Raw genomic sequence first — 13,456 nt, forward strand, 5'->3', positions numbered from 1 at the left:
TGGTGCAGTGGTTGAGAGTCCGCCTGCCGATGCAGGGGACGCGGGTTCGTGACCTGGTCTGGGAAGCTCCCATATGCCGCGGAGCGACTGGGCCCGTGAGCCATGGCTGCTGAGCCTGTGCGTCCGGAGCCTGTGCTCTACAACAGGAGAGGCCACGACAGTGAGAGGCCCGCATACAGCAAAAAAACAAACAAACAAAAAAAACCCATAGGAACTTCTGTTTCTCATCTTGGTCTTTAAATTCTCCATGATCTGGTCCAGCTTTTCAAGATAAGTGAAAAATTCATTTGTCTCCTTGTGGTTACCTATGTTGTTCTCCTTCTATTCTAGTTTTACCTATTTTGCAAGGGTGAAGTCCATGTTGTGTTTACCTTTCTATGATCTCCCGAGGTACTTATTGTTCATACCACACATTTTGTATATACCCTTTCAGTATGCTTTTTGCCAAGTTGGTTTGTGCTCTGTAAATACCAGTTAAAATGAAATGCACAATTAAGGCAATAAGGGTACCTTTCAAAACACTAGTTATTCATTATGGGCACTAATATAGAGTATCAGTAACATGATCAATACCAGTGTCTTTTTATTTTGGGATATGTTATGTACCTCTATAGACATACCAAACTAATTTTGTGTTATTTAGAATAATATTTAAATTGCTTTCCACTTTCTAAGGACGCTTTAGATGACTGAAGTGTGCAAAATACCCTTTTAAGTACCGGGTAGCTGGAGGAATCAAGTGTAGGATTTCAAAATGTACTGAAAATAATTCTTAAAGTCAATAATCTGTTAAGTATTGTAATTGAGTTGACTATATTTGGCATGATAGATGATTAACTTTTTCTAAATAATTGAAGGTCTAGAAAGGGGAAATTGTTATTTTTATGTTTAATACATGCAATTAGTTTATAGGCTTTAAAAAACAGGCTCCTAACAATTTAAAATAATTTATTCAAGGAAAAGTGTTGATCACTTTAATGATTTTCAATCTAAAATTTTTAAAAGCCACCACAATATGGTAAAAAGTACACTTAATTAGAATTAAATGACCAGATTCCAATCCTGGCTCTGCCAAATGATCTTGGCCAACTCAGTTAACCTCCCTGTGCCTTATAACCTTTTATAAAAGTAGGGTCTGACCCGAACAACCTCTAAGATCATTTCTGTTCCCAGCATTCTCTGATTTTAAAAATTTAAAGCAGCCTAATGGAAAATGAGATAGCAGTTGCATGCTTGTATTTTTGGCAGTGTTTTGTTTGTTTGTTTTTTCTTTGTTGTTTTTGGCAGAGCTTCTTGACATACTGTATTTTAATTATTGAAGTACGGTATGTGTAAATAATGAAGACATTGTAATTTTAATAAATTTGAAATTCTTACTGTTGCTCATATGTTTATTGAGTATATGTATGAGCAACAGTATCTGCTTTTCAGAAGCCTTATCATCAAGGATACTGTAGGGGAGAGGGAGAGATAAATTAGGAGTTTGAGATTAACATATACACACTACTATATATAAAATAAACAACAAGGACCTACTGTATAGCATAGGAAACTATATTCAATATCTTGTAATAACCTATAGTGGAAAAGAATCTGAAAAAGAATAAATATAAATATACATATAACTGAATCACTGCTGTATACCTGCAAGTAACACAATATTGTAAATTAACTATACTTCAATTAAAAGAATGGTTAATTTAAAAAAAAGAATACTGAAACTGTCTTTTAAGGTTGGAAAAAAAAGGCAATATACTGGTTTTCTTGATTGGTGTCCTTTTCTACAGATATGAGCAGCAGAGACACTAAGATCTATGCTGATATCTTGATACAGGGAAGGGTTGGAGTCCAGCTCAGCTGGTCATACATCTGATGTTTTATTTTTTTTAATTTTTTAATTTTAGAAAGTTTCTTTTTTTATATATTTATTTTATTTTTAATTTTATTTATTTAGTTGTTTATTTTGGCTGCGTTGGGTCTTTGCTGCTGCTCGCAGGCTTTTCTCTAGTTGCGGCGAGCGGGGGCTACTGTTTGTTGAGGTGCGCGGGCTTCTCATTGCGGTGGCTTCTCTTGTTGCGGAGCACGGGCTGTAGACGCGTGGGCTTCAGTACTTGCAGCATGCTGCGCTCAGTAGTTGTGGCTCGTGGGCTCTAGAGTGTAGGCTTAGTAGTTGTGGTGCATGGGCTTAGTTGCTGCATGGCATGTGGGATCTTCCCGGACTAGGGCTCAATCCTATGTCTCCTGCACTGGCAGGCGGATTCTTAACCACCGCGCCACCAGGGAAGCCCAGAAGCTCTGTTTTAATTCCAGGGAGGAAGAGATTGTGTTCTTCTTTTGTTGGATGTATTCTTTTCATTGGCCTACAGCTGCATCAGGACTTTGGCTATGGCAATGCTCAGAGGAGAGCTCTAACATGGCCTTTCAAAAAATGACATTTAAGGTTGTATGTCAAACTGGTTTATTGCTTTTTAAGTTCAATGACTTTGGGTGTTTACAGCACAGATTTAATTTAAATATATAGATATTAAATTTTCAAGACAGGAAGGGCATTACTGTTTATGGAGCGTTTACTATTGCCAGTACTGTGCTAGTTACATTGTATTCATTCTTATTTTCATCCAGTCAAAAACTTATGGAGAAGTATTAGTTCAATTTTATAGATAGGAAAATCGAGACTCAGAGAGTCAAATAGCTTGCCAGTAAATGAGAGTGTTTAGGATTAAATCTGCTGGGTTTTTTTATTTTTTTATTTTTATTTTTTTGCGGTACGCGGGCCTCTCACTGCTGTGGCCTCTCCCATTGCGGAGCACAGGCTCCGGATGCGCAGGCTCAGCGGCCAATGGGTCACGGGCCCAGCTGCTCCGTGGCATGTGGGATCTTCCCAGACCGGGGCACAAACCCGTGTCCCCTGCATCGGCAGGCAGACTCTCAACCACTGCGCCACCAGGGAAGCCCTGCAGTTTATTTTTGACCATGCTGTGTTAATAAAAGTCATGTGCCTTTCCGACATATTACATGCATATGATTACTCTCCTGCTTAGATAATTTTATGTTAAATATAGTACCATGAAAAGAAATAAATCTGTGTTCTTAAAACTTGAAGATATTTTATTTCCTTATTTTCTTTACATACTGCTTAGAAATAATTATGTTCACTGGTGAGTTTGCACATGAGCTAACTGCCTTGTATTTTACAGTTAGGTAGTGGATTTCGAAAAAGATTTTGAGATGTTTTGCTTTATTACTGATCACTATGTCTGAGGCTGGGGCCAAGGTTAATTTTTAAAAGTGGTGCTAAGATTAAAAAGATTCCAGATAAAGATTTTAAGAAAAATTCCAGTTAAGGATTTAATGGGGAAACTTACCCTATATATTGAAGTCTCATTGCAGAGGAAAATAAGCTTTTAATTTGAACTTTTCTTAGTTATTTAAAAGAGGAGCAATATGGTAAAACCTGGGTACAATAAATGAGTATCTTTGCTTATTCTGGTCTTTGATTCTGTTTAGTTAATATGTTTCTTTCCCTTCCCCCACTGGAATATGATACAGTCTCATTCCACTTTATAGAAATTTGGCACCTTTCTTATCACAGGATTTGACAAATGTTTACACTGTCATGTGCCATTACCACTGTAATAAGGCTAAATTTATGTTTATTTTTAATTTTTTTTTTTTTTTTTACATATATTTAGAACCTGTTAAGAGTCAGTTCTTGCGAAAAAGCATTGAGCCAGGAGCCAGACCCACCTCTTCACTAACTGATCTTGTGCAAGTCATCTTACCTCTCTGGATCTCAGTTGCCTGATCTGTAAAAAGGAGATAAAAATTCTTTACCTGTTTGAAGGTAAGTGATCAGTTAAGAAAGCAAAAATGAAAACAGACTTAGTGGTGGCTTCAACATAAAATATTTATTTTCTCATGTAAAGTAATTCTTGAAGTAAGCAGCCTAGGATAGGTGTAGTAGCTTCATAAAGTCACCAGGGACCTAAACTTTTTCCAGTTCTTTGATCTGCTGTTCCTAAGATGTGGCCCTGGTCCTCGTAGTCCAAAATAGCTGCCAGAGCTCTAACTGTCAAAGCAGAGTTCCAGGCAGCAAGGCAAAGACAAAGAAGGATGCATCCTCTCCCTTTAAGGAGATTATCCTGAACCAAAGCTCAGGCTACCAGGGAAGCAGGGAAATGTAGCTGGATACATGGCTGCCCTGAATAAAATTGGGCTTTTGTTATTGAAGAGGAAGGGAAGATTTGGATATTGGCTGGGGAATAGAAGTATTTGCCACAATATGGATCTTTTTCTCTTTCATCTCTGATATCTGTAAGCTGTGATAACCACTCAAAGAAGCTTCAGTAGTTTGCCATGGCAGAGCTCTAGTCTGACCATTGTCTCTAGAAGGAAATAACTTTCATCTAATACACTGTTTTTCTTTTGTTATGTTTATCCCATGATTCATTATAGAAGGTTTTCTGTCTTGATTGGGTATTTGTTCTGGTTATTTAAAAAAAATTACCCATAAATGTTCAATAGTAGATGTTGGTTGTGTAGCTAACATTTATTGAGCCACTTGCTTTATGCAAAGTACTAAAAAGACAGAGATAAGTTATCCTAAGAGTATCACATAATAAGTCATCAGGAAGTAAATTTATGTTGAAAAGTGTAATCCACCTTAAGATACATTTAAATTCAATGTTGTCACGCAATGAACATTTTTACCTTTCTTCTTGGTTAAAAGTTGTGGTTTTTTTTAAAACAGCTTAACTGTTAACTGTCTTGAAATTTCCTCTTACTTAACTACTAGCCCTTGCTTAACTTACTTAGGTATACCAATATTTTATTTCCTTCCAGACCTTTTTGGGTAAATATTATGTAAATATACCCTATACTTGTCACATGAAATGATTCAATTACCATTATATCTGTAAAGAAAGTGAATTGAAATAAAGTTTTGAGAAAAGGAAACTGAAATTTAGGAAATGGAAATTGGATGGGGGAAGAACCTAAAGATTCAGTGAATCTTTTAAGAATATTAGAAGGAATATAAGGAGCAAATTAAGACATTTAGCATTTTTAGTCACCTGACTGAAAACGTCTTATTTGCTGAATACTATTTTAATGCCTTAAAATTTTTTCAATTAACAGAAAGGATCATGCTGCATGTTGCTTTGTAAGCAGCTTTTTTCAAATTGCAATTGTTTACTTAATAGGCTGCCTTCCACACTAGATTGAAAACTCTGTGAGGGTAGGGACCATGTCTATCTCACTTACCTTTGTATCCAGCATAATGGCTGGAATATAGTGAGTACTTAGTAAATATTTGTTAAATTAATAAATAGCATACAACAGATTAAAGAAAACATACTTCAATTCAGTCTTAAATTTAAAAGGAATAGGAGTAAAAGAGGAGCGTTGTGGGAGGGAGAAAGAGATGGATGAGGGAGGAAGAAGAGAAACAAAAGGAAAGAGAGACAAACTAGTTTCAGTTTTTTGTACTCTTCACACTTCTCACCCGTGATCATGCTTTTTAATCACTTCCAGGGTTTTTCTCCTTACAAACAAGCAAAACAGGAAACTCTTGAGAAACGCACACACACATACACACCCCAAGTAAACTTAATCTGGATAATTACTGGTACGAATCAGTAGTTGAGAAATGTGCCTCTGTTTATGAATGGGAATTTTGATTTGGTGGAGACAGGGAAGGAGAGTTAAACTTATTTTTAGGACTTGGACATTTAGGGAAATTATTTTGTATCTACTGCATGTTAGGAGAGGCTTAAGAACTCTGCTTTTTTTTTTTTAAATTTTGGCTGTGCTGGGTCTCGTGGTGCACGGGCTTCTCTCTCTTTGTGGCGCACAGGGTTAGTTGCCCCACGGCATATGGGATCTTAGTTCCCCAACCAGGGATTGAATCTGTGTCCCCTGCATTGGAAGGCAGATTCTTAACCACTGGACCACCAGGGAAGTCCCAATAACTCTGCTTATTTTGTAATTTTTCTTGAGGCTCTAATGCCTTTGGGATCAGTGCTTTCCATGCTGTCTTTTTTTTTAAATTTATTTATTGGCTGTGTTGTGTCTTTGCTGTGCACGTGCTTTCTCTAGTTGCGGTGAGTGGGGGCTACTCTTCCTTGTGTTGCGCAGGTTTCTCATTGTGGTGGCTTTTCTTGTTGTGGAGCACGGGCTATAGGCACGCGGGCTTCAGTAGTTGTGGTGCATGGGTTCAGTAGTTGTGGCTCGCAGGCTCTAGAGCGCAGGCTCAGTAGTCATGCAGCAGGGGCTTAGTTGCTCTGCGGCATGTGGGATCTTCCCGGACCAGGGCTCGAACCCATGTCCCCTTCATTGGCAGGTGGATTCTTAACCACTGCACCACCAGGGAAATCCCTCCATGCTGTCTTGAGATCACTGCCTGATTTAGAATTTCACATTATCCTACTTCAGAGCGTTAATTTTCAGTCTATCCTGGTTTGGATCAGTCTGCTGTGTCAGCCAGCTAGTTTGGCCCAGTATTTCCTCTTTAGGACTCTGTTCTTATGGAAGAAGAGAGTGATAAAAGAAAGGAGAAGGCCATTCTTAACTAACCTGATAGTGGAAGAGAAGTAAATTAGTCTCCCTTTCTTTCCATTGCCTCTCCTTATCGTTCATCTCTCCTTCTTTTGTATGGACATTTGTATATTATTGGGTTAATGAAAATCTGTAAACCTATCTCTGACACATTTGACATTATCTTGGTATTTAAAGACATCTTTGTATCGTTACTTTTCTACCTAATGAGCTAGAAAAATTTTCCTTTCTTTTGTTATAACAGTTAACATTTATTGAGGGCTTATTAAGGAGTAAATGTTTTAATTAGCTATAGACTTCAGTAAGTTAATTGTCCTAATTATTCCTAGAATAAACAGTAAAAGATTAGAAACTAATAGAAGGGAAAAATGTATTTTAAAAATTCCTCATCAATCAAAAACAAAATTTTAAAAAACAGGCAGGAAAGGAGAGGAGATAAATATTAAAGGGGCAGGATAAATAGAAAGCCCAAAAGAAGATGGTGTTTCATCAACTCTAAGACTCCATTGATATTAAGACACTAGTTTATACTATATAGAACACATACTGCCAGTTAAATTATTACACTGTGCTTTATCACTTATAATTTCATTTTGTGTTTACCGAAAGTGCTTTTTAAGATTCATTTAAACATATAGATTTTTCTCACATCACTTTTGCAGATACATAAAGAAATCACAAGTTAAATAAATTGGTTAAGGTATTCCTAAGGCTTTTTCACATTCATAGTCTGAGTCTTTTGAAATGCTTTCTTGATTCACAATTGTGAATGTTTGTGTTTTCCCACACGACATTGTTCTCTCTACTATGAAGAGTGAGGGTAATTTTATTCTGGGAATTTCTTTAAGACCATTTGCCTGGAATTTTCTTCCAAGCCTCTGACATTCATTTTGCAAGCTTTGATGCCAGTGCTTTTCAAAAGATGACAATGGAAAGTTGTCAGATTCATCTTCTTTCCTCAACCTCTCCTTCAGTGGTTTATTGACTAAAATGTTGAGGGGTTATAGTTTGTCTAGACATGGCATCAGGAATAACATCAAGTTGTGATACCTTTCCAGCAACCTAGTCTTTTTTTTTTCTTTTTTTTGCGGTACGCAGGCCTCTCACCGCTGTGGCCTCTCCCGTTGTGGAGCACAGGCTCTGGACGGGCAGGCTCAGTGGCCATGGCTTACGGGCCCAGCCGCTCCGTGGCATGTGGGATCCTCCCGGACCAGGGCACAAACCTGTGCCCCCTGCATCGGCAGGCGGACTCTCAACCACTGCATCACCAGGGAAGCCCCCAGATTATTTTTAAAACAATCCCAGGCATCATGTATGCAGCCTCAGAATGCATCAAGAACTAAACTCATACCCTTGGCAGACCACGAAAGGCTCTTGAACATTCAAACCAGATTTAGCTAGCCTTCCTTTAACTCAGCCATAATCCCTCTTTTACATACACAGTAACGTTTTTGGGAAATGCTTTTGTAGTTTAAAATTTAATATGGCAGCAACTTTTGGCCATAGGTGCTCATGCTAGTGTTTCAGTGATATGCTATTCCCTATGTAACCCATTCTCAGGATATCAATCTCTTTAGTACCTTTAGCATTTGCATATCATTTTGAGGCCTGTGAAGAACATCAGGATTTTTTCAGCATTTCCTATTGACTAAATTCAGCTTTGTTTCTTCGTCAGATTACGTGGAAATTATGCAGCTTCTGTTTAGTCTTGATAGGAAGTCTCTGACAAATTAACATTTGCCTTAACAATTCATGAATCCATCAAATCAGCCTCATGTTCTATAATTTATTTTTTATTTGTTGGAGGCATTGTCAGTTTCTACCGCCTTCATTTGCATTGTTTGGCTGCTCATAGATAATCTTGTTGCATCTCAAAATGTAAGGCAGCTTTGTCTATTTGTTGGTATCTTCCTGTCTAAAGTCAGGTGAAGCACTTAAATGTTCTTTTACAAGAAAATGTAAAGTTGCTGTTATTCCTTTAACATCAAATATTTGCTTCACTAATATCAGCTGCTTCATTTTTATGTTTACAAAATATTTTTTTTTTTGGCCGCGAGGCTTGCGGTATCTCATTCCCCGACCAGGGATTGAACCTGGGCCACGGCATTGAAAGCCCAGAATCCTAACCACTAGGCAACCGGGGAATTCCCCAGAATAGGTTTTCATTTCAATGCCAAATCACAATTTAATCCTTTTGAAGATATTTTAAATGGCAATTAAATTCAATTTCTGAAGTACCCAAAATGCAAAAACTCAGTCTGAAGTGATGGAAGTAGGAATAGCTATAATAAAGTTCATGCATGTGCAGGCAGTAAAGATTATGTTGCTATTGCCACTTAGTCAACCACATTTTAATATTCCATTAACTGAAAAACACTCTGATTTCTGAGATGTTAAACTGAGGAATTAAGTACAATGTCAGTAATTTGATTAAATATAAACAGAGAAAATACTCTAGTTGGAAAGATTATTAGGCTGAATTTTAAAAAAACGTATGAACTGCTATGTTTAAAATGGATAACCAACAAGGAACTACTGTATAGCACAGGGAACTCTGCTCAATGTTATGGGGCAGCCTGGATGGGAGGGGAGTTGGGGGAGAATGGATATACATGCATATGTATGGCGGAGTCCCTTTGCTGTGCACCTGAAACTATCACAACATTGTTAATCGGCTATACTGCAATATAAAATAAAAAGTTAAAAAAATAAAAATATGAGCTAGGACGATTTCATCCTTACCAAGTGTACTTCAAAATAACCAAAAAAACCCAAAATATGACACATTTTTAATATATAACTGGTCTTTATCATACAAATAAAAGAAAATTTATTAGAGAATGGAAAAAATAAATAAAATAAAGTGTGTGAGAATGTGTGTGTGTGTGTTTGTGTGTATCTACACACTAATCAAAAGAGAACTGATTATACTATATTACTGTCAGAATAGACCTTAAGGCAAATTGGGGTATAAAGGTCACTCAAATGTGAAAAAGATTAAACCCACCAGAAACCTAGAAAATCTTAAAATTTGTGTACATTTTTTTTTGCGATACGCGGGCCTCTCGCTGTTGTGGCCTCTCCCGTTGCTGAGCACAGGCTCCGGATGCGCAGGCTCAGCGGCCATGGCTCACGGGCCCGGCCACTACGTGGCATGTGGGATCTTCCCAGACCGGGGCACGAACCCGTGTCCCCTGCATCAGCAGGCAGACTCTCAACCACTGCGCCACCAGGGAAGCCCAAATTTGTGTACATTTTATAACATAGCCTCAAAATATTCAAATGAAAACGGACAGAATTATAAGGAAAAACAGATAAATCCAAAATTAAAGTGCAAGATTTTCACTTTTCTAGTATGATAGGACAAACAGACAAAAATCATTAAGAATGTAAAAATTGGATAATTATGAAAAGTTATAGAGCATGGCTAGTTCTAAAACCTCTATACTTTTGTAGGTAAATGATATTTGTAAATTGTATTTGCTCCTTTTTTAATGTTCGCATTTTATTTTATAAGCTCAGATTTTTTGCTCTATTTTTCATTACTTTAAAAAATGTTGAAATATGATTCACATATCATAAAATTCACTCTTTTTAAAGTGTACAGTGTCTCACACTCTGTATGGGAAGTGTGAAACATTCCTGGCTTTACTTCATTCTTATTTTATCTAGATAGGAACTTTCTTTGGTAGTTGATTTTTGTATTCTTTGTATCCCAGCACCCAGATCTTCTATTTGATCTACCAAGGTAATTTTCATCTGGCTGAATAAGCAGTGTTTGGTTTAAAGACATTTATAAATTATATAATTTAATTTCTTACAATTGGTGTGAGTACAAACAATTTTAGTAGTATTTCTGATAATGTAACAGAAAAGATCTACACATTATTCAAAAGAATAAGCTGATAATAGAATCTAAGAGCTTAAAGAATACTGAAGTCTAGTTAAAGTCTCTTTAAAAAAATTCATTATTTAAAAAAATGAGGAAACAAGCAGGGAAAGTTAATTGACTGACCTATGATCACATAGCAAGTGAATGGTACAGCTGGAATTAGAATATAGACCTAAATTTAGTTTTGCCTTACCCTTCTTAGATGTAACACCTGACTTTCATTTCCTTGAGGATCCAAATTTACTTTTCAGATACGCATTCGCTTTGTCTCTCATAGTAGAAGAGGTTTGTGAATAATAGAGCTAAGGAGAGGCAGTATGTCCTCAAATGTTAGCATGCCTCAGAATCACCTATAGGGCTTGTTAAAACAGATTTTGCCCCCCTCTTCTCTTCCTCACCCTCCTCAAAGATTCTTTGATTTAGAAGATCTGGAGTAAGCCCTGATAATTTGCATTTCTAACAAATTCCCAGGTGGTGCAGATGCTGCTCGTTCAGGGACCACACTTTGAGAACCAGTGCTTAAAAGCAGACATACTCTTTGAAGTCAGTCACTCCCAGGTCCAAACTCTGGATCTACGATTTACTGCTGTGTGACCCAGATCAAGTTTTTTAACTGATATGTTTCAGATTCCTGTACTATAAAATGGGAATAATAATATTTATTTCACAGGGCCATTATAAGAGATAGATCAGTTAATATAATAAAAAAGTTTGGCATACTGCTTGCTACATAGTAGACACTCAATAGATGGTTTCTGTTGTTATTTATAATAAGCCTGGGACCCAGTGAAATGTTTATGAACCATAAATTCAGTCATTGTTTTAGAGTAGATGCCCAGAGACTTTCTGTCACTTTGAGATGCTGTCAGGACACAGACACATAGACACATTCATATATACAAACACAAACACATTCTTGCTTGACTCTCTTCGTATTTATGGTAGACTTGAAAGAAGAGTGAGAGAGCAGAAGTGACAAATTGGTAAAGAGATTCCACATCCAAGATTGGATTTATCTATAGATTATTTTTATTACTCTCAGCTTCTATTGTGTATTGAAGTAAAGGTGGACACTATAAAAAAAAGAGCATATTTCAAGGTATGTGACATAGCTGCCAGTTGCTAAGACAGAACTGCTTATTAATGTGTACGTGTGTTGTATGGTGGGAAAAGGAGAGCCTAAGGGACATCGGAGATGACACAGGTGGAGGGGAGAAGTCTGTATGAAAGATTCTTTTAATGTATATATTTTTTAATTTTATTTTTTTTTGGCTGTGTTGTGTCTTCATTGCTGCACAAGGGCTTTCTCTAGTGGCAGCGAGCAGGGGCTACTCTTCGTAGTGGTGCGCAGCCTTCTCATTGTGGTGGCTTCTCTTGTTGCTCTAGGCATGCTGGCTTCAGTAGTTGTGGCACACAGCCTCAGTAGTTGTGTCCCGCGGGCTCTAGAGCACAGGCTCAGTAGTTGTGGTGCACAGGCTCAGCTGCTCCGCAGCATGTGGGATCTTCCCAGATCAGGGATTGAACCTGTGTCCCCTGCATTGGCAGGCGGATTCTTAACCACTGCACCACCAGGGAAGTCCTGAAAGATTCTTTTGAACTCTGGATTGACCACATCAAGGGATAATCACAGTTCCTGATGGGGTCTGCAAAATGAGGTTATGGAGGTGTATCCCTGAGCTGACTTTCTCTGTGTACATTATTATAGAGAGACTATTCAAACCATTTTAGCAATTATTCATTTTCTAACTGTACAGGTACCATGTTAGGGGCTGCGGAGACTTAATTAAGCTCCAGAAGTGTGTGTAGAAGACATCAAAATTGACTTGAGCAGTTAAGTCATAACTTGGGCCTTTCAACCATGATTACACTTAAAACTTTTACGTTGTTTAATGGTCATTTGGTCAGCCTGTTTACAGTGGCATATGGGACTTGCAAAGATAAACAAAACTTTCAATTCAGAGTTTTTAAAAAAACAACTAACTTAATATTTTTAAATTAATTTTTTAAAAGGTAAAAGGTATAGATAATAAATACTTGAAAAGATGCTCAACATCATTAGCCAGTGAAATGCAAATCAAAATCACAGTGAGATACCGCTTCACACCCAGTAGGGTGGCTATAGTAAAAAAGATAGACAATAGCATGTGTTGGTTAGTATGTGGAAAAATTAGAATCCTCATATATTGCTGGTGGTAGTGGAAAAAGGTGCCGCTGCTATGGAAAACAGTTTGGCAGTTCCTCAAAAAATTAAACATGGAGTTATGGAATTAACCTAGCAATTCTACTCCTAGGTATACAACCTAAAGAATTCAAAATATGCTAACACAGTAACCTGAACACAAATGTTCATAGTAGCATTATTCATACTAGCCAAAAAAGTAGAACCCAAATGTCCATCAACTGATGAATTGATAAACAAAATGTGGAATATCCATACAATGGCAAATCTATTCAGCTGTAAAAAAGAATGAAGTGCTGGGACTTCCCTGGTGGCACAGCGATTAAGAATCGGCCTGCCAATGCAGGGACACGGGTTCGATCCCTGGTCCAGGAAGGTCCCACATGCCTCAAAGCAACTAAGCCCGTGTGCCACAACTACTGAGCCCACGCTCTAGAGCCCGCGAGCCACAACTACTGAGCTCATGCACCACAACTACTGAAGCTGGCACACCCTAGGGCCCACATGCTGCAACTGCTGAGGCTGCATGCTACAATTACTGAAGCCCGCGAGCCTAGAGCCTGTGCTCTGCAACAAGAGAAGCCACTGCAATGAGAAGCCTGCACACCCCAATGAAGAGGAGCCCTCGCTCCCCGCAACTAGAGAAAGCCTGTGCGCAGCAATGAGACCCAATGCAGCCAAAAAAAAGAATGCAGTGCTGATTCGTGTTACAACATGGTTATACCTTGAAAACAATGCTAAATGAAAAAAGCTGGGTACAAAAGACCACATGTTTTATGATTTCATTTATATGAAATGTCCAGAATAGGCAAATCTATATAGACTGAAAG

At 37.8% G+C, this 13,456-nt stretch overlaps 1 protein-coding gene across 9 annotated transcripts in view; it reads left to right on the forward strand.

Annotated features, from left to right (window-relative positions):
* The window catches only part of NUCB2 (nucleobindin 2), an 82,302-nt gene that overhangs the window by 28,421 nt on the left and 40,425 nt on the right, over positions 1–13,456 (forward strand). For 8 of the 9 annotated variants that reach the window (XR_004351196.1, XR_004351197.1, XM_032641589.1 and 5 more), the window contains exon 2: positions 3,693–3,844. The exons of the other annotated variant lie outside the window; for it this stretch is intronic. The gene's annotated coding sequence lies outside the window, so the exon portion shown is untranslated. The remainder of the gene's footprint in view (positions 1–3,692; positions 3,845–13,456) is intronic. 9 annotated transcript variants of the gene reach the window in all.

Source organism: Phocoena sinus, chromosome 8 (assembly GCF_008692025.1).
Source record: "Phocoena sinus isolate mPhoSin1 chromosome 8, mPhoSin1.pri, whole genome shotgun sequence".
Taxonomy (NCBI): domain Eukaryota; kingdom Metazoa; phylum Chordata; class Mammalia; order Artiodactyla; family Phocoenidae; genus Phocoena; species Phocoena sinus.